At 39.7% G+C, this 27,745-nt stretch overlaps 1 long non-coding RNA gene across 1 annotated transcript in view; it reads right to left on the reverse strand.

Annotated features, from left to right (window-relative positions):
- Positions 1–12,091: 12,091 nt before the first annotated feature.
- Positions 12,092–27,745, reverse strand: part of LOC135971139 (uncharacterized) — a 94,016-nt gene continuing 78,362 nt past the window's right edge. The window contains exon 3 of the long non-coding RNA XR_012414026.1: positions 12,092–14,095. This is a non-coding gene — a long non-coding RNA (uncharacterized lncRNA). The remainder of the gene's footprint in view (positions 14,096–27,745) is intronic.

Below are 27,745 nucleotides of genomic sequence, written 5' to 3' on the forward strand. Positions count from 1 at the left end.
TTCTCTCTCCTGCCACCACATGAATAAGGCTTACCTTTTGCCTTTCATCATGATTGCAAGTTTCCTGAGGCTTCTCAGTCATGCTTCCTGTTAAGCCTGTAGAACTGAGTCAATTAAAACTTTTCTTCTTAAATTACCCAGTCTCAGGTAGTTCTTTATAGCAGTGTGAGAATGGACTAATGTATGTGAGTGTATGTAGATATATATGTTTATTATACTTTTCTATGTGTTAAATTTTACAACATTAAAACAAGTGGAAATCATTTATAATCCAATCACACATATAATCCCTTTTATCACAATAGTGTTTCTATGTGTGTTTGTGAGTGTGACATTCTTAATCCATTTTTTAAATTTCACAGCATATTGTGGACATTTTTGCAAAACATATCCATCTTTTTTAATGCATTATGTGAATGTTTCGAATCTTATTCAACTATTTTCAGTGGGCAACTTTCCATCTTGAAATTTCCCTTTCTAAAGTGGAAACAATGATATCTGTTCCTTTTCCCTGTGCTCAGGAATAAAGTTACAACCCAAAAGACAAGACTACAGATCACTGAGAACTTGCTGAAAGGCTAGCACTCCACAGACAGCTCTGTTCCATTCATTGAGAAGATGACTTAGTTTCTTTTAAATTGTTATTTTATATCTATACATTTCTGTATCCCACTGTTTTTTTGGTTGAAAGAGTCAAGGATGTATAATCCCAATAATAAACTTCAAAATAAATCTTCTTGGAAGAAAAAAACCTGTTATTTTTGTTGTATTTTAATTTTTAATTAATGTTCTTGGTATTCAAATAAGAAATGTGTAAATTAATAAAGCTTAAGATCGTCTTGTTACCATCACCACCCCAACTCCTTTATATTCCCACTACTACCCCACTAGTGAGGTAATTAGTGATCAAAGTGTGATATATATTGTTTCATATATTTCTCTATAAAATCTTCTCTTTTAAAGAAAAGAAACTACTTGCAGTACAGATTATTCCACACAACCTCTCTGGAGGCTTCTTAGCATCAGAGATAATAAGAAACCTGATACCAGCTGACACTGCTGCAGAAACAAAGGGACTGTGTAATAATCTTGTTCTTAGAAGTGCCCATGATTCTTTTCACTTTCCTTTATATATCAATCTACCGAAATCACTATGCAACTGTGCAGTTTTCTGTTAACAGATCCACAGGGCCCAATTCCTTTGACAGAGACCATTCAAATTCGTTCAGGAAATCTTTTGCAAGCAACCCTCATGAACTAACTCGAATTTCAGAATCCTTGGAACTAAGTCTCTTCCAACGCTATACAGAAGTGGCAACTACCATCCACTCCCATGACTCCGCTGGCTTCAAATCAAACAGTCTCTTTAGAAACCCAGATACCTTTAACCAACCATCGGGGCCTATTACAAAGCACAGCATTCACAGGAAAACATCAATCTGCACTTTTTGTCAAAGAAGCACAATGTCCTTCTTGAGTGCTTGTTGAACAGCAACTGAGAAAACACTTAAAGCCCAGAATCTTGTCTATAACCTCAGTTCAAACCTCTTCCCACCCCGTGCCCCTTCTTGTTTCCAACACCCTCCTCCTGCCCCCATCCTTCCTGTAGCTTAATTGAAGAGGTTAACAGCTTACAAGAAGTAGAAAATCAAAAACAGACACAAAAATCTTTCCCAGTGACAAAAGAATTAAGATGGGTCTGAAATTTTCAAACATCAATCAGGATCACACATGCAGTGGTGAGAATGAATTCATACATGTTTCTTACCTTTATACATCAAGTGGAAAGAAAATATCACAAACTGATGTAGGAAAGGGCCAGGATTTTAAGGTTACTTCTTGAATTCTACTTCATCCAATATTTGGAAACTTTGCATCGTGAGCAAAATGAGTCATAAAGCAAAGCATGCTTATACTCTAGAATTCGGTAAATGAAAACCTAAGATTTTAACCATAAAATTTTTAAAATATATTTCCTAGAACTAAATGCAACTATTTTAAAGAAATTCAAACGTTCAAAAATAAAAATTGGAAATACAAGGCACATGTCTTTCTTTATTCATTTGCCACTGTCTTTATACCATGCCTCCTAAGTACCTGGGACTATAGGCTCACACCACGACACCCAGCTCATACCATTTTATTTTCTATTACAATATAATCAGATTGTGTTTTATTGTTTTATTATTTTATGGTTTTGTTTTGTTTTGTTTTTTTGAGACCGAATCTCATTCTGTCACCTAGGCTGGAGTGCAGTGGAGTAATCTCAGCTCACTGCAACCTCTACCTCCCAGGTTCAAGCGACTCTCCTGCCTCAGCCTCCTGAGTAGCTGGGATTACAGGCACACACCATAATGCCTAGCTAATTTTTGTATTTTTAGTAGAGACGGGGTTTCACCATGTTGGTCAGGCTGGTCTCGAACTCCTGACCTCGTGATCTGCCCACCTCGGCCTCCCAAAGTATTTTATGATTTACATGAATAGATTATTAATTATTTCTATTGCTGCCTCAGATTTATTGAATGTCACCACTGTAATAGCCTGTGGTACCATGTGAAATATGAAGCTATTAAAAAATAAGCAAGAATGAAGTTTAATCTTTTTATCTGTAGAAGTTCTTTTTCAGGGTATATTTTTATTTATCAATAGGAAAATAGGACATAGCTTTTGCCATTATACTATCAAAGTGAATATAGTATGTTATTGATAGTTGGTTATCCTTAATTTCGCTTTCAAATTGAAAATTTTAAGTTCCTATCATTTTTATTCAACAAATATTTCCAAAATAGCTTTTCTTTGAAAATATAAAGCACTTCTCAGAACCATTATTATCAGATCATTTTAGTTACATTCCAGTCTTTTGAAGGGAGATGAAGCTTCTACCTCTACATGTACAAGCTCTCTGAGAGCAGAGATCATGTTTTAGTCACTGACAGTACCTAGCACAGTTCTTGGCACATAGTAAGCAATCAGTAATTGTGCGATGAATCAATAAAATTCAATGAATGAATGGACATTAAAGATATCACAAGAATTAATGTAACTTTTATATATTCAAGACAGAACTGAATAGGTTTCTGATAGGATGTGGATATTCAAATCAATGTAACAATTCAGAGATTCCCTAAGGCATTTATTAATCCATGTATTCATTCATGCCTTTGTTATAAAGAGACTAATTGTTTTCTCCAACAAAACAGAGTATAGTTATCATTGCCCTCTATATAGTATAGAATAACTTATAGCCATAGGAAAATAATCTTTTTCCTTTTGCAGTGACTCAAAGAGTAAATGCAGAAATGATTGGTAACCCACCTCAATACCAAAGAAGAGTAGTAAGGTGAAAGATAGCCCCTATCCACTAGAATGTCTCTGAGACTAGGAGGAATAGAGCTCCAAATGTATCTTCTGAAAGAAGCCAATTTGTTGGAATCTCAATGCCATTTTGGTTGATAACCATGACACACATTTAGTCAGCCTCAGTCATTCAGTCTAGTGGTGAGACAGACGAGTAAATGAGTGATGTGGTAGCATTATGCACAAAGTATTTGGAACGGTATAGGGACTCCTAGCCCAGGTATTTTGTAGGTTTAGAATTGGAGAAGTCTTCCCAGAAGTGTTAACACTTACAGCTTGGCCCAGAAGCATAAGGGCATGGCAAACATCAGTGACAGAGTCTGAGATGGAAGAAGAGACACATTAAAAGCTCAGAGGCAAAGGAAAGCCATAAGCATCCAGGCAAATTGAAGTATTCAGGAGACTGGACAGAGAGGGTGAGCCAGTCAGGGTAAAACTGACGATGCTATTAACCAGGACTAGACACAGGGGTCCTCAAACATCACACCAAGGAGCACAGACTATCTTACGGGTAAAAGTGAATAAATGAGAGATTCGAAATAAGGGTACCTTATAATTGGTTTGCATTCGAGGACAAAATTTATGTGAAGAACGTATTGGAGAGGGCCAGACTGTGGGCAGATAAACTAGTTTAGGTGGTTATTGTAGTTACATAAGCAATAAATTCTGAGGACCTTAACAAATGCCTACTACTAATGTATCATTAGTCCTAGAAAACTTACCTCATTTTATTTGGAGCATCTTCCTCAATTCCTTCTCTCCTTTGCTTAAGAGTTTACTCAGATATTTGACCAAGTTATTCACTGCCCCACAGAATTGGCACTTTCTGGGATGTCCATGTACCTAAAAATTACTAGCCAGCCAGTAACTGGGATGGATATATGTATATGTATGCATAGAATCAATTTAAGTCTAAATAAGTCTCACTTTTTAAAAACAGCATAATTACCACTCTCATGTTAATTTTTACAGTAGGCTTACTATCATCCATCCCAAACTTTATTTCATAGCATACACACTACATGATCAGGAAGCACTGCATACTATCTGATATGAAAATATAAAATGATAATTTCACCTAGCTCTTTCTACCATTAGTAGATGTTACTGATTTTGTAAATGTCCAAAATGATCATTTGAAATAAAATAATTTGTGGTCAGAAAAATAAGTAAAATAATGTGAAATACATAGTCAGAAAAATAAGAATGTATTCTTTTTAATAGCTATTAAATCATTTATTTGATTCATGAACAAATGCAGACACTAAATTATATCATATATAATAAAGTGACCTGCATACCATTGCTAAAGATATCGCTTGCTAATACCGGGAGATGTTTTATGTGGCAAATAAAACAACTAATTAAAAACCAAATGGTGACCATTACAAGATACTTATTTCCTATATCCATTTCTCACTATATATAAAATTCTGTAATTATTTTAAACAATCTGTAAGAATTACAGCCACATAGACTCAACTATAACTAGTTCTTTGTAACCACAGTGATGATTACTATGCAATCCTGAGAAAACCTATGGCAAAAACTAAGATTGAAAACCACTTTCTGAAATGTTTGAGTTACGTTTTTTATTCAAGCAGTTACTTTTTTCCTTTTACTACTTTTTAAAAATACTTTTACTTTAAAAACCAAAAAGTATGCCTTTCTCATTCTGTCCAGAGAGAGAAAGGGGAACCAAATATTTTACCATTTGGTATAATCTCAATGAAAAATAGAGGTTTATTCTCAAATAGCATGTAGGTTAATTGTATTTTGAGTCAAGAAATAAAAAACATAACTTTTCAATAGAATTATTCAACAAGTTAATAGAGGTCAGACAGAACAATGGTCACCATTCCTGGAAGCAGAAATAATAACTGCTGTTATGACATACAAGGCCCTGACTTGTTTTTCTTCTCTCAAGAAAATTTATAATGATGTTTGATATTAATCTGTTTATAAAATGTCTAATAGAGAGAAGAGAGTAATAGTGAATGAGAAGTCACCGACTTTCCAGTTATGCCACCCAGGTTAAAACTCATTAACATTTTGGATTTCCTAAGTATAGAATAGTAGTCAGTGAGGGAATCACTTCCCAGAATAATCAATGCTGGGAGAGAAAAATAAATCAGAACCTCCCTAAGTTCGGGGAGAAGGGGAGAGAGGGAGAGACACGGAGTGTGCGGGAGAGAGAGGCAGAGAGCACAAGAGGGAGAGAGGAGTTTAAAAATAAAAAACACTAGACATCTTTTTTTAAAAAAAGGGGAGAGAATGAAAGGGAGATATAGAAAGTTAGAAAGAACACAGTGTGAGATTTAAAAAGAAAGAAAAAAATGAAAGGCAGAAAGTCTACCTTCTTAAACTTTTAAGTTCAGGGATACGAGTTCAGGTTTTTTACATAGGTAAACTTGTGTCATGAGGGTTTGTTGTACTGATTATTCTATCACCCACATATTAAGCCTAGTACCCATTAGTTATTTTCCTGATCCTCTCACCCTCCACCCTCCAAAAAGGTCCCGGTGTGTGTTGTTTCCTTCTATGTGTCCATGTGTTCTCATCATTTAGCTCCCACTTATAAATGAGAACATGCAGTATTTGGTTGTCTGTTCTTGTGTTAGTTTGGCAAGGATAATGGGCTTCAGTTCTATCCATGTCCCTGCAAAGGACATGATCTCGTTCTTTATGGCTGCATAGTATTCCATGTGTAAGTGTACCATATTTTCTTTACCCAGTCTAAAATTGATTGGCATTTAGGTTGATTCCATGATTTTGCTATGTGAAGTGCTGCAATGAACATGTGCATGCATGTGTCTCTGTAATTAAACCATTTATAGTCCTTTGGGAATATACCCAGTAATGGGATTGGTTGGTTGAATGGTATTTCTGTCTTCCACAATGGCTGAACTAATTTATACTGCCACCAACAGTGTATAAGCGTTCCTTAGAAAGTCCACTTTTAAGTATATTTTCTTCCCTGCAACACTCAACATGTTCTAAGTAGAAATGTTTATAATTGTTTGCCTTTTCTTAGAAATAAGAGTGCTAAATAAGAGCTATTTTTTTGCCATACCTACATTCCCGTAAGTATTTTTTTTAAATAGCAGCAAATGTAAAAAGTTTTGAAACAAATGATTAACTATTTTAAATTAGAAAATACAGTAAAAATATGCTTCTCCACAAGTATAGCTTCTCCAAATATAACACTCCACGGCACATGTGTTACATGACAAAAAAATGTCATACTGAAGCATTGTCACAATTCATCCTCCATATGTCCAGTATTTTGAAGAACATAATAAATATCTTATAAGCACAAATAAGGAAACATTGTTAATTATATCAAGCACTTTTTTGTTTTATGAATCAATTATTTGAGAAGCACTTTACCAATCAACATAAATAATAATTCAAGAGTTACACTGAAGTGTTCTGAACTAGAATACAGACATTCCAACAAGCTGGCAATAGACTGCTTCTGCAATCTGCTTTTCATCTCCCTAAAAAATAAATTGCTCCTGCATAAACAATATTTCAGAAACTGACAGAGTTGGCAGCTCTGCTGAAGACAGCAGGGATATTAGCAACCATGACTGATAGCAAAATTGGGGGTTGCAGAAAGAGGAAAGTATACATTCAAATTTAAGGAATAGCTCTTGTATTTCAGATTCTTTTCAAAAAATGTGGGATGACATATTAAGGTCACCATTGATTAAAGAGATAGATCTGTAAGGGAGCTTTTCACCGCCTGTGAAATCTTCAGAGAAACCACTTGGAGACACACTGGCCTACACCTTCCTGCTGTGGACACACCATGGGTGCCTACGGCTAAATTTCTCTAAGCTGGGTTTGCCCACTGGATGGCATGGCTAATTAATGAAGGAGGCTAAAGACTTAGTCCTCCTTGATGTAATGCCAGTATGAAAAGCAGGGAAGCTCGCTCTCTCATATCAAATCTACCAAAGCAGAGCTAGAAGAGCAAGTTGGTAATTCTTTGATGTAGAACCCTCAGTTTAACAGTCAGTTTTCCTCACCAATTTCCTCTAAACTGTATTTACTGAGACCATCTTATTGAATATCATCTTTGAATTAACTGCATAACAAAGCTATACTCAAAAGACAAACATATTACATTCTCTGAGCTGCTGTCTAAAAACATTTTCCTCTAAAATTTGTATTATATACCTTGTCTTGAAAGGGAGATGATCTACTTGTTATTAAATAGTGTGAAAAAATACATTTCCCTGGTATCCCAAAATGAAGCATTCCATTCTATGAGTTTGTGAAATTTTAATTATATACTATCTCAGGAATAAAGGAAATGCTCAAATTCATTCTGTCTAGCAGAGACTACTGGCTGCCCACCATACCTAGTCTCCCTACCTTGTTACTAATAAACTCTGAGTTTAACTAGAAACATGGCACCTAGCCGTATGTTTCCAGCTTCCTTTGCAGTTAAATATGGCCATGTGACTACACTCTGTCTTTTAGGATGTAATGAAAATTATAAGGACAACTTGCAGGCGTTGCCTTTGTAAGAAAGGAATATGTCTTCCTCTTCCCTTCCCCCCATCCTACTTTTCACCCCTTTAAAAAGAGCAACCAATTCACATAGAGTGACCATATGGCCTGGTTTATCTAGGACACTCACATTTGCTCCTGTTGTTCCAGGGACTTGTGGTCCCCTATCTTAGACCATTAGATGGAAACTGTATTAAGAATCACCAAGTTACAAAATAGGAGTCACTGCTATTTTGGCCATTTTAGAACATGTGAAATGGCAAGGTACAATTAACAGAAAAATATTAAAAATCTTGTTAAATGTTAGAATGATACATGATTATTCCATTCAAGGTGTTCAGATCTAGTGAGATATTGAACATTTACACAAATAATTTTAATCAAGGAAGAATCCACCCTTACCACCCACAAAAAAGCTAGGAAACTTCAAGGAAAAAAAAAAAAAAGCAGTTTTTTCCTCAAGAAACTTAGGGAGGCTTCTTGGATGAGGAAGCATTTGGCCTGGGCCTTGCATGGTAGATATTAAGTAGTTTTGAAAAGGCAACAAAGAGTTCTAGGTAAGGAGATTAGCATGAGCAAAGATACAAATATATGAATGATATTTTCCAAAAATGGGAGAGTACAAAGTGTCAGGTGGGGAAAAGCTGAAACAAATGAACTAGTTTAATATCTAATTTTGGAGAAATTTCAGTGCTGCTCTGAGTAGTTTAGTTTATTCTGCAGAAAATGTGAAGCCACTGAAGTTTCCCTAAATCTGCCTTGCAATGGACAGAATGAATCCAAAAGAGGTAATAGTGTTCCTATCCATAGGAATATGACTGGCTAGATATAGTTGGTGAGGGAATGAATTAATGATAAATGGTGGGATATTTTTTGAAATAACATTGATCTCCACTCACAGTTTCTGTCACCTTTTGGCCCTTTCTTATTCCCGCTCCTGTCATTCAGCCAGTTAGAAGGTCCTTTGCTGGAGTTTCAAAACCCTGAGGCATGAGAAATTCAAAACTTGGGGAAGAAAAATAGATTTGGAAGAAATCGGGAAGAGAAAAAGTCAGTCTATATCCCTCCCATTCTCCATCATGCAGACACACCCAAGATTCCCCTGGACTGGCAGAAGAGAAAGTTAAGAGTATTATTCATTGGAACCTAGACCCTGGTCCCTGATAAATGGACCCTGCACTGTGGCTGTCCCAAGAACTTCCAAGAACACGTGGGCCTTTTCCTAGGTTGAAGAATGTAGAGAATCTGCATATCAGAAATAGAAGCATGGCCTTGCAGGACCAACAAGCTCTTAATCAATTGTAAGGGTTCATCATGACTCAGCCCCAGCAAAAGCAGCTGAATGATTCCCATGTGTCCAAGAGTATAGAGAAGTAGGAGAGAGAAGTGATGGGCTGGCAAGGGCCTTCCAAACAAGAGCTTGGGACTTTGTCAGGTAACTTGCTTGTGCCAGTGACCAATTACCCAATAGGATGGGTATGACCGCAGATGTAACTCTGCCAGATTGGACATAAGTCAGATAAATCCACCTCACCACTAGCACTAGGCACTTGTAGAAGCCTTCAAGAACTTAGATTCAGCAGAAAAAAAGACACCCTAGTCAGAGAATAGTTTTCTGCCACTCTAGGGAAATAGTTGTTCACAATAAAAATGAAGTTCAGTTGTAGAAAAAGTTAAAAATTTTTAGTTTTACATGATAAAATTTTAACATTATGTGGTGACCAGATCACCACATAGTATCTCTGAATCTCTAGCCAGGAGACATGAAAAGATGCTAGTAATATGATAGGTAACACAAATGGAGAAGGAAAAAATTACTAGCCTAGCAGAATTTTTAAAAATTGTCTCTCATTTAATTAACGATGGAAATAATTTACTTAAGAAACTACTCTTCTTAATTTATTTCTCTATTTCTTCAATGAAAGACTTATTGGTAAAATTTCCCTCATGGACTTTTATTTGTAAATCAAGTTAAGTGGCGAAAAGGTATAACAAATTAAAACCTCAGAATTAAATTAGAAGTTGTAGTGAACCCTAAAACTAAGTTAAAATGAGAGTTAATGAAATATAAAATATGATAAAAATTAAAATTCTTTGAAAAGTTTTTAAATGTTTTCTGTTTAGTTGAGTTACTAGTAATATTTTATAATATTTTGGCAGTACTACTAAGGAGATTACAGTTACATAGGCAATAAATTCTGAAGACCTTAAACACCTTCTACTAGCATATCATTCATCCTAAAAATCTTACCTCCTTTTATTTGCAGCATTTTCCTCCATTCCTTCTCTCCTTTGCTTAAGACAGTTTACTCATATTTGACAAAGATATTTACTGCCCCATGGAACTAGCACTTTCTGGGATGTCCATATACCTAAAATTACTACTCAGCCAGTAACTAGGATATATATATTTGCATAGAATTAATTTTCTAGTCTAACTAAATAAGGCTTACTTTCAAAAAACATTGAAAAAAATCCATGCTTATGAACTAGTATGGAATTTAACCACCATTTGTAATTGTAAAATACATATTCCATGTACCAACCGCCTTACCAAGTAATTTCGAGGAAATTAAAGAAAGGTAGAATGAGGTGGAGAAGGATATAAGAGAAGATAATAAAAAGAATAAGGGAGAAAAAAAAGGAAGAAGATCTAAATGTGACTTTAGCAATAGGAAAAATGAATCTTAAAATTTTGTTCAAATCTCTCTGCTCCTGGAAACTTATGCCGTACCAACCAGTAAGCATGCTCACTTCAGCAGTGTCCTACACCTCCATCTAAAGTGGCCAAGGGAAGGGGAGGAGCCATGAGAAAGGAAGATGGAATACAATTCCCACACAGAAACATCACAATTGTTGGGCCCCTTAGGGAGGTCAGGGTAGAAGCAGACTTTTAAGAGATGGATATGTTGAGTGCACCCCTGGGAGGATTTCCAACCATCTGTATCCTTTGAGGGCAGGTGTTTCTTGCTATTACCTCACTTTCAGTAACCTATAAGACACTACCCACTTCCACTAAACAATCAATATCAAGATGGCAAGGCCTGTTTTTATCATCACAGATAGTAATGTTTTAAACCCTGAGCACTTAAAAAGAACCAATTTTAAAAGGAAAATCAATTGATCAAGTATTTTACATTTTCTAAACCTCAATAAAAACTAGCATGTGATTAAATGAATTATTATATTTTATTACAGAGGGCCAAAAATTGCTAAGTACCTACTCCCAGTATATTTAAAAAGCACATTTAATCAGAATTAAAATCTGTTTTGTAGTTGTTTTATGTTATTTTTATTTTGACATCATACTACTTTATCTAATAAACCATGATTTACTTGTAGTAAGTTTTTAACATAATTCAAACAAAGAGGTTATTTATATATAATCAGGCAATATTTAATCCAAATGAATTAGGACAACTTTTCAGTGCATTCAAAATTGAATTCGACTAATGCTCCTTACAAAAAACATCAAGAAGGCTGGGCACAGTGACTCACACCTATAATCCCAACACTTTGGGAGGTCAAAGCTGGAGGACTGCTTGAGGCCAGGAGTTCAAGACCAGCCTGGGCAACAGAGTGAGACCCCACCTCAACAACAACAACATGTGTATATACATCAGGGAGAAACATTTTATTGTTAATTCATCATGCAATTGCACCGTGAAGTTTTTGAAAGAAAATAACATATTAAGAAGATGCGCTTAAAAATAGGATACCAGAATGGAAACACATCAAGATAATTCATTTGCAAAGAAATATTCAATGTTGTTGGGACTCAGAAAACAATACCCCCAAGTATAGTGCTTTGACATACTGAGTGCTTGGAACTGAAAGAGAACCAAAGCCTCTTACCTCTTTTTTCTACTCCAAAGTACAGGAAAGGGCTTTCTCTGAACTTCCTTTAGCTGCCTAAAGATAGATCCTCCAAAAACCTCAATTGTCATGAGTGTCCTCCCCAGGAATCTCAACCAGAGAAGGTTAATTGTATCACAAGAGAAGAGTTTGGAAGTCAGCGTCACAAACCAATCTTTGTCACAGACTATTACCTATTTATCTTCCCCCAAAATCGTTAACTTTCTCTATATTGCTTACATGCCCCCTTCCCTCTTCCCTATGAGGAGGGCATACAAGATTTTAAATTTTATTAGGTTATGGGGTACTCACTTTTCTTTCCTTTGATGCCCTCAGGCACATAATACATTTGTATGCGTTTTCTTCTGTTTGTCTACTGTCAGTTTATTTCATAAACTTAATCAAACCTTTGGAGGGAAAGTTTTCTCTCCCTACAATGTCAATGATTAAGTACCCAAAAACTTGAAAGTAAATATTTTTTTATTTTTCTTTTTGTCAGACATTTCATGGAAGAAGAAAGTACAATTGACCCCTTAAATAACTTGGGGGTTCAGGGCACTATCCGCCTGCACAGTTGAAAATCTCTGCACAATTTCTGACTCCCCAAAAACTTAACTACTAATAGTCTACTGTTAACTGGAAGCCTTACCAATAACATAAACATTCAATTAACACATCTTTTGTATGTTATATATATTATACACTGTAGTCACACAATAAAGGAAAATAGAGAAAGGAAAGTGTTATTTTAAAAATCATAAGGAAGATAAAATATATTTACTATTTATTAAATGGAAGTGGATCATCAGAAAGGTGTTTATCCTCATCTTTCCGTTGAATAGGCTGAGAAGGATGAGGAAGAGGAAACACTGGTCTTACTGCCTCAGGTTGCAAAGGCAGAAGATATGGAGGTGGTGGAAAGGAAGGCAGGAGAGGTAGGCACACGGGCTGTAACTTTGATTTAAAGAAAAATCGGCATAGAAGTGGGCTCACACAGTTTAAATCTGTGTTATAGAATCACACTCCCAGCTTCCTAGAAGAAAATGATTCTGAGGAGGGAAAAAGGTGATACAAAATGCAAACCATACCATCTTGACCCTCCTTCCCCGGAACCTTATATAATCAATTTTTATTCACTCATTTTTAAAACTCTTTGCTTTGAAGAAGAGAATATTGGCAAAGGGGAGAAATTATAATGTTATATAAATAATAATCTCTAAATTCTCCAACTTCATCTTTTCAATTATTTCAGCAAAACTTAGAGAAACACGTCAAGCACCAGAGCCCTCTGGGATCTTTTCCACCTGGCTTTGTGGTGTTGGTCACGTAAGAAGACTTCCCCGAGTTACCAAGCATTAGCATGTACAGGTCTTTGTGATGAGACCTTTCAGATAACTGAGTTGTTCCTCAGTCTTGAGATAAGTATTTAAAATCTCTGCTGTGAGTACGTTGAAACAATTAGCACAAATACCCTGAAACCTTCAGAAATGATTTATTCTGAATCTATTCTGAATTAGCAAATGTTCCTTAGAGTTGGGAGATAACAATACATCTCCATGTTAGCACCTTTGATGGACCCCTTTTAAACATATATTCTGTACTTTTTTGACTTCCTAGATTATTAAACTATGCTATAGATGGTGAGGAACTTAGAGGCACTGTGGATGGCAGAGGAGTTTTATACTAGCTGAGTAATTGTGGGAATATTACTTAATATCTCAGAGTCTCAGGTTTCTGTCTCTTTAAATATCTACTTCTTAGTGCTGTTGAGAGGCAAAAATGTAGTAACATATCTGAAATGGAAACAGTGCCAAGAACCTAAATTCTCAATGAATGTTAGTTACTTGCATTTCTTCTCTACCCTCTAACCCAAACACTATGTATGTTTACCATTTCCCGACCTATTGCAACCGTGAAACTGTACTGGCTAACTGTTGCTAAGGTTCTTGAGACACAAGGCGCCTTTTGCACCAACCTCCACGTTTCTCCCTTCTCCGGACAATCTTCTCATACCCCTGGCTTTCTAATTCACTGTTTCGGCATACGATACAAATGTCAATTGCAGTTACTAATCTCTCCAACCCATTTGCACCATATAAAGGACTTCAGCTGGAAAAAGCCAAACAAACAAACGAACGTACAGAAATCCTGTCTCAAATTGGCTCAAGCAATTGGGAAATGTATGTTCTCGCATTTTCATAAGTGCAGATGTAAAGGAGACTTCAGAAGTATTTGATATGCCCAGGGTCTTTCTCTTTCCCTTTTATGCCACATACAGAACTTGCTTTATCCCAAGGCTGTCTTACCTTAGTCATAGGAAGGTTATCAGAAGCAAATGGGGTTGCAGTCTTCCTTGTCACATCTGAAAAGAGACAGGAAATTTTCCCAATTGTATTAGTCTGTTCTCACGGTGCTATAAAGAACTACCAGAGACTGGGAAATTTATAAAGGAAAAGGTTTAATTGACTCACAGTTCTGCTTGACTGGGGAAGCCTCAGGAGGCTTACAATCACAGCAAGTGGTAAAGGGGAAGCAAACGACCCTCTTCACAAGGTGGCAGGAGGGCGAATGAATGCAGGAGGAACTACCAAACATTTATAAAACCATCAGATCTCGTGAGAACTCACTTGCTATCATGAGACCAGCATGGGGGAATCGTCCCCCATGATTCAATTACATCCATCTGGTCTCTCCCTTGACACGTGGGAATGATGGAGATTAGCATTCAAGAGGAAAGTCTGGATAGGAGCACAGCCAAACCTTATTACCCATCATGAACTAAAAGTACCTCAGTTAACTATGATTGGGCTGATAGGCCATGTGGACACCCTTTACTAATGAAGGTCACCTAGGGAAATGCACTTGTTGGCGTAAGTTTAAATTATTGAAAACATACAGCAACTGGAATTACAATGATTTGATTAAACTAATTAATATCTATTCCTTGAACGATGAGATCTCAGTTTCCTCCCTCCTAAACTGTACCAAAATTATAGCAAGGGGAATTTTTTTAAGGTTTAAACTCACAAGGGTAGGAAACAATGAAGGAGAAAGCACCAGTTTAAGTGTAAAATCTAATACAGATGAACGAGTGATAATCCACCCAAGAGAGCCAAATCTCAGATCAAAACTGAGAATTTACCCAATTTATATAACAGAATTTTCAATAGGCACAAAAGCAGAAAATACAAAGCGGTCTACTTCTGGTCATAACTCTGCTGGATATCAGCACCTGGTTATAATTTTTTTGACAGCTTTATTGATATGTAATTCATATATCACAACATTCACCTGATTAAAGTGAGCAATTCAATGATACCTTTAGCATATTCAGAGTTGTGCACCATAATCATAATCTAATTTTAAGACATTTTTATAATTGCAGGTCTTAAATGGCACCTCCTTACAGATGCTCTGCCTGCCTATCCTTAATAGAACTACACTCTTTATTTCCTGCTTCTTTCCTTTGGACACTCATAACAGTCTGTAGTTATTTTCCTTCGTTATTGGCCTCCTTGTTTGTTGTTTGCCTCTCCCACCAGAATGTAAGCTCCTTAAAGAGGGGCTCTTCATGTGTCTCTTGATCTTTTTTGTAGTCCAGCTAGTAATGAAACACAGGGCCTGCCTATATTATGTGGTCACTAAAAACATTTGCTGAATGAATGAACTAGCAAGACATAATTACCACAGTAGACGGGCACTGTGGAGCAATGGGGAATCGGTCATCATAGTGAAGCTGTGACAGCAGGAGGCCTCTGAGCAAATAAATTAGCTGTCCATCTGGTGTTTGGAAGATGAACCAACCCTATGAGACTGAGAAGACCCCTTAGGTTCTTTAACAATTAAGGAGAGTTGGGAGTGAAGACCTCAAGAAGAAGATAGCACTGCTAATAAAATAGGTGGGTCTCTTGCAATGAATTAAAAAAATAAAAAGATACGCTCATATTTGCAGCTATATTGGCAAAGAAATTCATCTTTCTCACATTAGCACATTAAAATACACAAAGTAAATGTTCCTTTATGCATCAATCCCATAGCTTGTGTTGTTAATTAAGTTAATGGTGGTTATACAGGGCGCTGCACAGTTCTGGAGCTAGAAAGCCAGAACTGGTATCCTCATTCTGCCACTTATTAGCTATGCGACTTTGGGCAAGTTACTTAGCTACTTTGTGCTTTCATTTGTACATTTATAAAACAGACATATTAATAGCTCCTATATCATAAGAGCTGTTTTGAATATTAAATGAAAATAATCAGAAAACTGTCTGTTCCATACCAAGTGCCTTATATTACCTAATGTTGCAGAAGTAGCAGTAGTCCTTACAGTGGTGGCAGTGGTGGAGGTGGTAGAAATAGTAGTAGGTAGAAGTAAAATGATAGAGGTGCAGCCCATTATGACTGTTTCATGGGGCAAGAAACTCAGATTTAGCGCAGTGCTAAGCAGTGTCAAATACAAGGTACTAAATTAATATCGAATTGACTTGCACTCACGATGTTTCCTATCATACCACAAGATGATTTGACACAATTGATTTTTCTTCAAGAAGTAAGTGAATCAGCAGATATGTAGTCGCTGCTGCTGGCACTGATATCAGGTAATTCATGCTCAACCTTGGCCCACAGAAAGTGTCAGAAGGACAGCCATATTCTTGGGGGTGTGTGTGTAAAATGATGTGCATTTGTCTGTGGCTCTGCTGCAAGGAGGACATAAGAATTTCATTCTTTTAGGAGATGAAGTGGGAAAATAATGGACAGTCCTGAAAAATAAGCCATGGTATTCATAAATCAAGGGAATCATTTTTAGAGGGGAAAGTGACGACTGGTTTGGACTTATTAACCATATTTGCAATGTGTCCTCTTTGTGGATGAATAACACAGAAGACCCTATTTAGCGTAATTGTTCTCACTCCCTGCTTTTGGACTGAGGGGCAAGCCCTGTTTCTAGAGCAGCTTTTGTTGCAGATCATGAGATAAAACCACTCTTCTATTCCTCTTTCCAGTTTCCCTAGATAACAAATGTGAAGAACCAGTGGATCCCACTGGATGAATCAATTGTGAAGTCAAATAATTATTTAGCATTAACAATGCATAACTATTTTTCAATTGCCTCTACAGCATGCATTCCCTCCTTCTGATAACCACAAAAAATATTAATAAGGACATTCACCCTATTATGGGTTGAATTGTGTCCACAAAAAGATATGCTGAAGTCCTAACCCCCAATACCTGCAAATATTACTTTATTTGGAAATAGGGTCTTTGTAGATACAATTAAATAAGGTATCATCAAGTAATTAGGTAGGCCCTAATCCACATGACTAGTGTCACTATAAGAAGAGGGAAATTTGGGCTGGATGGGGTGGCTCACCCCTGTAATCCCAGCACTTTGCAAGGCCAAGGCAAGCGGATCACGAGGTCAGGAGATCGAGACCATCCTGGCCAACATGATGAAACCCCATCTCTACTAAAAATACAAAAATCAGCCGGGCATGATGGCGGGTGCCTGTAATCCCAGCTACTCTAGAGGCTGGGGCAGGAGAATCGCTTGAACCAGGGAGTCGGAGGTTGCAGTGAGCCAAGATGGTGCCACTACACTCCAGCCTGGTGACAGAGTGAGACTCCATCTCGCAAAAAAAAAGAAGATGGAAATTTGAACACAGACACATGAAGAAGAACGCCATATGATGAGACAGGCAGAGATTTGAGTTAGGCAGCTACGAGCCAAAACATGCCAAGGATTACCGGCAGCACCTGAATTTAAGAGAAAGGCATGCATTCTTTTTTTTTTTTTTTTTTTTTGAGACGGAGTCTCGCTCTGTCGCCCAGGCTGGAGTGCAGTGGCCTGATCTCGGCTCACTGCAAGCTCCGCCTCCCGGGTTCATGCCATTCTCCTGCCTCAGCCTCCTGAGTAGCTGGGACTACAGGCGCCCGCCACCACGCTCGGCTAATTTTTTATATTTTTGGTAGAGACGGAGTTTCACCGTGTTAGCCAGAATGGTCTCGATCTCCTGACCTCGTGATCCGCCCCGGCTAGGCCTCCCAAAGTGCTGGGATTACAGGCGTGAGCCACCATGCCCGCTCCCCTAGAGGTTTTAACAGAGTCGGCTGACACCTCAGTTTTCTACTTCTAGCGTCCAGATCTGTGAGACAATAAGTTTCTGTTTTAAGCCACAGTTTGCCATACTTTGTTATAACATCCCCAGCAAACTTCTACACACACCTCGTTGATTATCAGACAAATCCTTTGGGTAGAATAAAACTCATCAGTAGCTCAAGATGCAGTCTTTGATCAGCACAGTCTATATCCCTGGTCCTGTGATCACTTTAGGGATAAACATATGACTCAATAAGAGCCAACAGGACTTCAGGATATATCTGGGCTTCTAGGAAAGAAAAAAACCCTTTCTTCCTTTTCCTGAGTTGCTTTCAAAACTGTCTTTTCTTATTGGTTGTGAAAAAGAATATTTTAGCACTGGAAACTGCTGGCACCGTCCTGCAACTGGAGAACCTCCCATACACTTGTGTCCAAGGAAACAAAGTGGAAATATTTAGAAAAAGGAACTTCTGAATCCCGAGGGGACTCACAGACCCTCTGAAGGAAGTGGACTGCTCCAGTAGGACCTGAGAGAAACTCCAGCTACTGTGAGTGCCCCAAATGGGGAAGTGGGAAAGGGAAAGCCTCCTGTCCCGAACACACACCCCCACTGGAGAAAATAAAGGTCTGTTTGCAGGAGAAGTTTCCAACTTTACCTGGAACAGAGTCAATTTAGAGAGCTGAGGGAAATACAGGGGTAGAGGAAGCAGTAGAAAGTCCCTGGAAGCCTGCTGGGTCCCCCGGCAGGCCATTCCTGCCTGGCACCACAGGTATCCATTGGGAGGGCAGCCAGAGGAGTGCAGGGGAGACACCATAGGGAGAAGAAAATCTCTAGCCACACTTTGTAACAATTTGAACAGAGCGAGAAGCCTCTTGGCCAGAACTCGGGGGAGGGTACAAATCCGGTGTGCAGACTCCACAGGCAGGGGAAGAGCCAACCCCTTTTCTTTCACAACTGGGAGGCAGGTAGCCCGGGGCAAGTTGTCAAGCCCTGCTTGCCTACTGCCTGGAAACAGACTCAGGACTGTTGAGGGGGCACCGTGGGAGTGAGACTGGCCCTTCGGTTTGTGTGGGAGCTGAGTGAGGCCTGTGACTGCTGACTTTCCCCACTTCCCTGAAAATCTGCATGACTCAGCAGAGGCAGCCATAATCCTCCTAGGTACACAACTCCATTGACCTGGGAACCTCACCCCCAGCCCCCACAGCAGCCACAACAAGACCCACTCAAGGAGAGTCTAAGCTCAGACAAGCCTAGCCTTGTCCCCGACCTGATGGTCCTTCTCTACCCACCCTGGTAGCTGAAGACAAAGGGCACATAATCTTGGGAGTTCTAGGGCCCCACCCACCACTGGTTCCTCTCCATACTACCACAGCTGATGCTCTCTGGAAAGCGTGACCTCCTGGCAGGAGGCCAACCAGCACAAATGTAGAGCATTAAATCACCAAAGCTAAGAACCTTCATTGAGTCCATTGTACCCACCTGCTATCTCCACTGGAACAGATGCTGATATCTGAAAGGGTGGCCTGCCCCTCCACACCTGTGGGTGTTTCTTGTTAGGTGGAATGAGAGACTTGAGAAAAGAAATGAGACACAGAGAAAAAGTGGGCCTAGGGGACCCGCGCTCAGCATACAGAGGACCCAGGCCGCACCGGTCTCTGAGGTCCCTTGGTATTTATTGATCATTATCTTTACTATCTTAGAAAAAGGAAAGTGTCAGGATAATAGGATCATGGTAGGGAGAAGGTCAGCAGTAAGACATATGAATAAAGATCTCTGTGACATGAATAAGTTTAAGGAAAAGTGCTGTGCCTTGATATGCATATGCAAACATCTCCATAAACCTTTTTAGTGCATAAAGAGCAGCACTGTGCTAGCAATTCCCACCTTTCACCCTAAGGCGGTTTTCTCCTTTCTCAGTAAACAACATACAATTGGGTTTTACACCAAGATGTTCCATTGCCCAGGACAGATGCTTTTCTCTATCTCAACTGCCAAGAGGCCTTCTTTCCTCTTATACTAGTCCTCCTCAGCACAGATGCTTCACAGGTGTCAGGCTGGGGGATGATCAGGTCTTTCCCTTCCCATGAGGCCATATTTCAGACTATCACATGGGGAGAAACCTTGGACAATACCTAGCTTTCCTAGGCAGATGTCCCTGCGACCTTCGGCAGTGTATGTGTCCCTGGGTACTTGAGATTAAGAGAATGGTGATGACTTTTCACAAGCATACTGCCTTCAGGCACTTGTTTAACAAAGCACACCCTGCACAGCCCAAAATCCATTAAATCTTGAGTCACCACAGCACATATCTCTTGCCAGGACAAGGTTGGGGGTAGGATCACAGATTAACAGCCTCTCAAATACAGAACAAAATGGAGTCTCTTATGTCTTCTTCTTTCTATATAGACATGGTAACAGTCTGATCTTTCTTTTCCCCACAGTATCTATGACTGAGAGACCCAAAGAGGGTTTACATCACAGGGCTCTGTGCAGTCAACCCCCTGTACTAGCCTAGAGCTGGGTACATTTGCTGGGAGGCTAGACCCAGAAAAGAGACAACAATCACTGCAGTTCAACTCACTGGAAGCCACATCCATTAAAAAAAAAAAAATAGTGGGGAGAGTACTACATCAAGGGAACACCCCATGGACAAAATAATCTGAACAACAGCCTTCAGCTGTAGACCTTCCCTCTGACACAGCCTACCCAAATGAGAAGGAACCAGAAAACCAACTCTGGTAATATGAGAAAACAAGGCTGTTTAAAACCCAAAAAAATCATACTATTTCACCAGCAATGGATCCAAACCAAGAATAAATCCCTGATTTACCTGAAAAAGAATTCAGGAGGTTAGTTTCTAAGCTAATCAGGGAGGCACCAGAGGAAGGTGAGGCCCAATGCAAGGAAATCCATAAAATGATACAAGAAATGAAAGGAGAAATATTGAAGAAAACAGATATCTTCAAGAAAACACAATTAAACATTTAGGAAACATTGGACACAGTTATAGCAATGCAAAACACTCTAGAAAGTCTCAGCAATAAAATTAAACTAGTAGAAGAAAGAAATTCAGAGCTTGAAGGCAAGGTCTTCAAATTAACCCAATCCAACAAAGACAAAGAATAAGAAAATATGATCAAAGCCTCCAAAAAGTCTGGGATTGTGTTAAATGACCAAACCTAAGAATAATCGGTATTTCTGAGGAAGCAGGGAATTCTAAAAGCTTGGAAAACATATTTGGGGGAATAATTGATTTGCATAAGAATTATACAGTGGACTGTTGGGAGCCTCAGGCATGGCAGGCTGCAGGTCCTGAGCCCTGCCCCGTGGGGAGGCAGCTGAGGCCTGGTGAGAATTCGAGCATGGCGCAGGCTGGCCGGCACTGCTGGGGGACTCAGCCTCTGCAGCTGCTGGCCCAGGTGCTAAGCCCCTCACTGCCGGGGCTAGTGGCACTGGCTGGCCACTCCAAGTGCAGGGACGGCTAAACCTGCACCCACCCAGAACTTGCACTGGCCTGTGAGCGCCACACACAGTCCCGGTTCCCACCCGCGCCTCTCCCTCCACACCTCTCGCAAGCAAAGGGAGCCAGCTCTGGCCTCAGCCAGCCCAGAGAGGGGCTCCCACAGTGCAGCGGTGGGCTGAAGACCTCCTCAAGTGCAGCCAGAGTGGATGCCAAGGCCTGAGGAGGTGTCGAGAGCGAGTGAGGCCTGTGAGGGCTGCTAGCATGTGGTCACCTCTCAATAATAATAAATGATAAATAGTGTGAATAAATAACTGGCTTAAATAATAAAAGGAATATATTGGTTCATGTCAATACAACTTCCAGGTAATGTTTACAAATGATTTCATGCACGCAGGAGAAGTTTCTTGGGAGGAAGAGTGGGGGAGGTGTGAGGGATAAAAGAATACAAATATGGTGCCGTGTATACTGCTTGGGTGATGTTTGCACCAAAATCTCACAAATCACCACTAAAGAACTTATCAGGTAACCAACTACCACCTGCACCCCAATAACTTATGGAAAAATTAAATTAAATTAAAATTAAAATACCCTAAAAACACATTAAAACAGAACCTCTTTAAAGCATAAATCACACAAGACCCATAAAACAAAATACAAGATAAAAAGCAAAAACAAAGAACAAAAAGTACACAGGCAACAAATAGCATGATGAATGCAATGGTACCTCACATCTCAATATTATCATTGAATGTAAATGGCCTAAATGCTCCAGTTAAAAGAATGGATAAGATCTCACCAATAAACTATCTGCTCCCTTCAGGAGACTCACCTAACACATTAGAACTCCAATAAACTTAAAGTAAAGGGGTGGAAAAAGCCATTTCATACAAATAGACACCAAAAGCAAGCAGGGGTAGCTATTCTTATATCAGACAAAACAAATTTTAAAGCAACAGCAGTTGAAAGAGACAAAGAGGGACATTATACAAAGGTAAAAGGCCCTGTTCAACAGGAAAATATCACAATCTTAAACATATATGTACCTAACACTGGAGCTCCAAAATTTATAAACCAATTACTAATAGACCTAAGAAATAAGATAGACAGCAACACAGCAATAGGGACTTCAATACTCCACAGACAGCACTAGACAGGTCATCAAGACAGAAGGTCAGCAAACAAACACTAGATTTAAACTATACCTTGGAACAAATGGACTTAACAGATATATATAGAAGATTTCTTCCAACAACTGTAGAACAAACAGTCTACTCAACAACGCATAGAACTTTCTCCAAGATAGACCATAAGATAGGCAATAAAATCAAGCTCAATAAATTTAAGAAAATTGAAATTCTATTATGCACTCTCTCAGGTCACAGTGGAATAAAACTGGAAATCAACTCTGAAAGGAACCTTCAAAACCATGCAAATACATGGAAGTTAAATAACCTGCTCCTGAATGAGCACTGGGTCAAAAACGAAATCAAAATGGAAATAAAAACTTCTTTGAACTGAATGACAATAATGACACAACTTACCAAAACCTCTGGGATATAGCAAAGGCAGTGCTAAGAGGAAAGTTCATAGCCCTAAACATCTACATCAAAAAGACTGAAAGAGCACCAACTGACATTCTGAGGTCACAGCTCAAAGAATTGTGAGAAACAAAAACAAACCAAACCAAACCCAGCAGAAGAAAGGAAATAACCAAATCAGAGCAGAACTAAATGAAATTTAAACAAAATAAAATACAAAAGATAAATGAAACAAAAATCTGGTTCTTTGAAGAGATAAAATTGATAGACCATTAGCAAGATTAACCAAGAAAAGACAGAAAATCAAAATAACCTCATTAAGAAACAAAACAGGAGAAATTACAACTGATACCAATGAAATACAAAAGATCATTCAAGGCTACTATGAACACCTTTACACACATAACCTAGAAAATCTAGAAGAGATGGATAAATTCCTGGAAAAATGCAACCCTTCTGGCTTAAATCAGGAAGAATTAGATACCCTGAACAGACCAAAAACAAGCAGTGAGATGGAAATGGAAATTTAAAAATTACAAACAAAAAAAGTCCAGGAACAGATGGATTCACAGAGAATTCTACCAGACATTCAAAGAAGAATTGGTACCAATCCTTTTGACACTATTCCACAAGACAGGGAAAGAAGAAACCCTCCCTAATTCACTCTATGAATCCAGCATCACCCTAATACCAAAACCAGGAAAGGACTTAATCAAAAAAGAAAACTTGATGAACATATATGCTAAAATCCTTAACAAAATACTAGCTAACTTGGAGAACTTTTGTGTCTAGCTAAAGGATTGTAAATGCACCAATCAGCACTCTGGGTCCAGCTCAAGGTTTGTAAACACACCAATCAGTGCTCTGTGTCTAGATAATCTAGTGGGGACTTGGATAACTTTTGTGTCTAGCTAAAGGATTGTAAATGCACCAATCAACACTCTGTGTCTAGCTCAAGGTTTGTAAACACACCAATCAGCACACTGTCAAAATGGACCAATCAGTGCTCTGTAAAATGGACCAATCAGCAGGATGTGGGTGGGGTCAGATAAGGGAATAAAAGCAGGCTGCCCAAGCTAGCAGTGGCAACCCACTTGGGTCCCCTTCCACGCTGTGGAAGCTTTGTTCTTTTGCTCTTCACAATAAATCTTGCCACTCCTCACTCTTTGGGTCCGTGCCACCTTTATGAGCTGTAACACTCACCGCAAAGGTCTGCAGCTTCACTCCTGAAGCCAGCGAGACCACAAACCCACCGGGAAGTATGAACAACTCCGGCTGGGAGGACCAAACAACTCCAGATGCATGGCTTTTAAGAGTTGTAACACTCCCTGTGAAGGTCTGCGCTTCACTCCTGAAGCCAGTGAGACCACAAACCCACCAGAAGGAAGAAACTCCAGACACATCTGAACATCTGAAGGAACAAACTCTGGACACATGATCTTTAAGAACTGTAACACCCACTGCAAGGGTCTGTGGCTTCATTCTTGAAGTCAGCGAGACCAAGAACCCACCAATTCTGGACACATTTTGGTGACCACGAAGGGAATATTGCCTATAGCCAAGTGGTGAGTACCATCAGACCCCTTTCACTTGCTCTTCTGTCCTATTATTCCTTAGAATTCAGAGGTAAATACTGGGCATCTGTCAGCCAGTTAAAAGTGACTAGTGCAGCTGCCAGACTAAAGACATGGATGTCAGGCTTTCTGGGAAAGGGCTCTCTAACAACCCCCTACTCTTCAGAGTTGGGAGCATTGGTTGCCTGGAACCATCTTCCTCTTTCCGTGTCCTTCTGGGCTGAGTCCAGGGTTGACAGAGAGGAAAGCCATTCAGCTCTGGGGGTCCCGAAAACAAGTTGGTTGACCCTGCAGCCATGAGCGAACTCTCAAAGGCATGTCGCCCAAGCGAGACTTGCCCATCTATCCTATCTATCCTGACCCTTGCACTCTGGGTCCTAATGCCTGCCAGACAAACTTCCTCTCACCCCTCCTCTCTGAGGCTAGTCCCGCTTCTAAAAATCACTTCCTGTCTCTGGTGCTTTTCTAGTTTCTCCTATAAGAATGATTTCTAGTATAAACTCCAGGACTCTGACACCTTCTTTAGGAACTCAGGCTCACCAATCAGAAAGACATAATTTTGACCCAAAGCCCCATTATAGGGGGGACTATCTGGAATTTTAGGATCCCTCCTCAGAATAACAGGCCTAACAAAAGCTATTCCTGAAGCTAGGATATGGGGAGCCTCAGAAATTGTATCCTTCCTATTCATGTAAGTGAGGACAAAAGGTGTCACTCTTCCAACTCTGGAGATCCCTTCCCTCCCTCAGGGTATGGCCCTCCACTTCATTTTAGGGGCATAACATCTTTATGGGACATGGGTAAGGTCCCAATACCAACAGGAGAATGCTTAGGATTGTAACAAGTTTTCGAGAATGCATCGGTAAGGGCCACTAAATCAGATTTTTCTCCGTCCTCCTTGTGGTCTAGGAGGACAGGAAAGGGTGCAGGTTTCCGAGAATGTGTTGGAAAGAGCCATTAAATCCGACCTTCCTCAGTCCTCCTTGTGGTCTGGGAGGAAAACTAGTGCTTCTGCCGCTGCATCATTGAGTGTAACTATTCTGATCAGCAGGGTCCAGGGACTGTTGCAGGTTCTTGGGCAGGGTTGTTTCTGCTGCTCTGTCGGTGAGCTCAACTATTCTGATTAGCAGGGTCCAGGGACCATTGCAGGTTCTTGGGCAGGGGGAGAAACAAAACAAATGAGAACCATAGGCAGTTTTGTCTTTCAGATGGGAAACACTCAGGCATCAACAGGCTCACCATTGAAAGGCATCCTAAGCCACTGGGACCAATTTGACCCACAAACCCTGAAAAAGAGGTGGCTCATTTTTTTCTGCACTATGGCCTGACCCCAATATTCTCTCTCTGATGGGGAAAAATGGCTACCTGAGGGAAGTACAAATTACAATAATATCCTGCAGCTTGACCTTTTCTGTAAGAGGAAAGGCAAATGGAATCAAATACCTTATGTCCAAGCTTTCTTTTCATTGAGGGAGAATCCACAATTATGCAAAGCTTGCAATTTACGTCCCACAGGAGGACCTTTCAGCTTACCCCCATATCCTGCCCTCCCTATAGCTCCCCTTCCTATTAATGATAATCCTCCTCTAATCTCCCCTGCCCAGAAGGAGACAAGCAAAGAAATCTCCAAAAGACCACAAAAGCCCCAGGCTATCGGTTGTGTCCCCTTCAAGCTGTAGGGGGAGGGGAATTTGGCCCACCCTGGGTACATGTCCCCTTCTCCCTCTCTTATTTAAAGCAGATCAAGGCAGACCTGGGGAAGTGTTTAGATGATCCTGATAGGTACATAGATGTCCTACAGCGTCTGGGGCAAACCTTCAATCTTGCTTGGAAACATGTCATGCTATTGTTAGATCAAACCCTGGCCTTTAATGAAAAGAATGCAGCTTTAGCGGCAGCCTGAGAGTTTGGAGATACCTGGTATCTTAGTCAAGTAAATGATAGATTGACAACCGAAGAAAGGGATAAATTCCCTACCGGTCAGCAAGCCATCCCCAGTATGGATCCCCACTGGGACCTTGACTCAGATCATGGGGACTGGAGTCGTAAACATCTGTTGACCTGTGTTCTAGAAGGACTAAGGAGAATTAGTAAAAATCCCATGAATTATTCAATGATGTCCACCATAACTCAGGCAAAGGAAGAAAATCCTTCTGCCTTCCTTGAGCAGTTATGGGAAGCCTTAAGAAAATATACTCCCCTGTCACCTGAATTACTTGAGGGCCAATTGATTCTAAAAGATAAGTTTATTACCCAATCAGCTGCAGATATCAGGAGAAAGCTCCAAAAGCAAGTCCTGGGCCCTGAACAAAATTTGGAGGCATTATTAGAGCTGTCAAGCTCAGTATTCTATAATAGGGACCAAGAGGAACAGGCCCAAAAGGAAAAGCGAGATCAGAGAAAGGCCGCAGCCTTAGTCATGGCCCTCAGACACACAAACCTTGGTGGTTCAGAGAGGACAGAAAATGGAGCAGGCCAATCACCCAGTAAGCTTTGTTATCAGTGTGATTTACTAGGACATTTTAAAAAAGATTGTCCAATGAGAAGCAAGCTGCCCCCTCGTCCATGTCCACTATGCCAAGGCAATCACTGGAAGGTGCACTGCCCCAGAGGACAAAGGTTCTCTGGGTCAGAAGCCACCAACCAGATGATCCAACAACAGAAATGAGGGTGCCCAGGGCAAGCACCAGCTCATGTCATCACCCTCACTGAGCCCCGGGTACATTTAACCATTGAGGGCCAGGAAATTGACTTCCTCCTGGACACTGGCATGGCCTTCTCAGTGTTAATCTCTTGTCCTGGATGACTGTCCTCCACGTCCGTTGTCATCCGAGGAATCCTGGGACAGTGTGTAACCAGGTATTTCTCCCACCTCCTTAGTTGTAATTGGGAGACTTTGCTCTTTTCACATGCCTTTCTTCTTATGCCTGAAAGTCCCACACCCTTTTTAGGGAGGGATATATTAGCCAAAGCTGGAGCTATTATCTACATGAATATGGGGAACAAGTTAGCCATTTGTTGTCCCCTACTTGAGGAGGGAATCAACCCTGAAGTCTGGGCATTGGAAGGGCAATTTGGAAGGCAAAAAATGCCCACCCAGTCCAAATCAGGCTAAAAGGCCCCAATTCTTTTCTTTATCAAAGGCAATATCCCTTAAGGTCTAAAGCTCACAAGGGATTACAGGATATTGTTAAACATTTAAAAGCTCAAGGCTTAGTAAGGAAATGCAGCAGTCTTTGCAACACCCCAATTCTAGGAGTACAAAAACCGAATGGTCAGTGGAGACTAGTGCAAGATCTTAGACTCATCAATGAGGCAGTAATTCCTCTATATCCAGTTGTA

The sequence above is a fragment of the Macaca fascicularis genome, chromosome 6 (assembly GCF_037993035.2).
Source record: "Macaca fascicularis isolate 582-1 chromosome 6, T2T-MFA8v1.1".
Taxonomy (NCBI): Eukaryota; Metazoa; Chordata; class Mammalia; order Primates; family Cercopithecidae; genus Macaca; species Macaca fascicularis.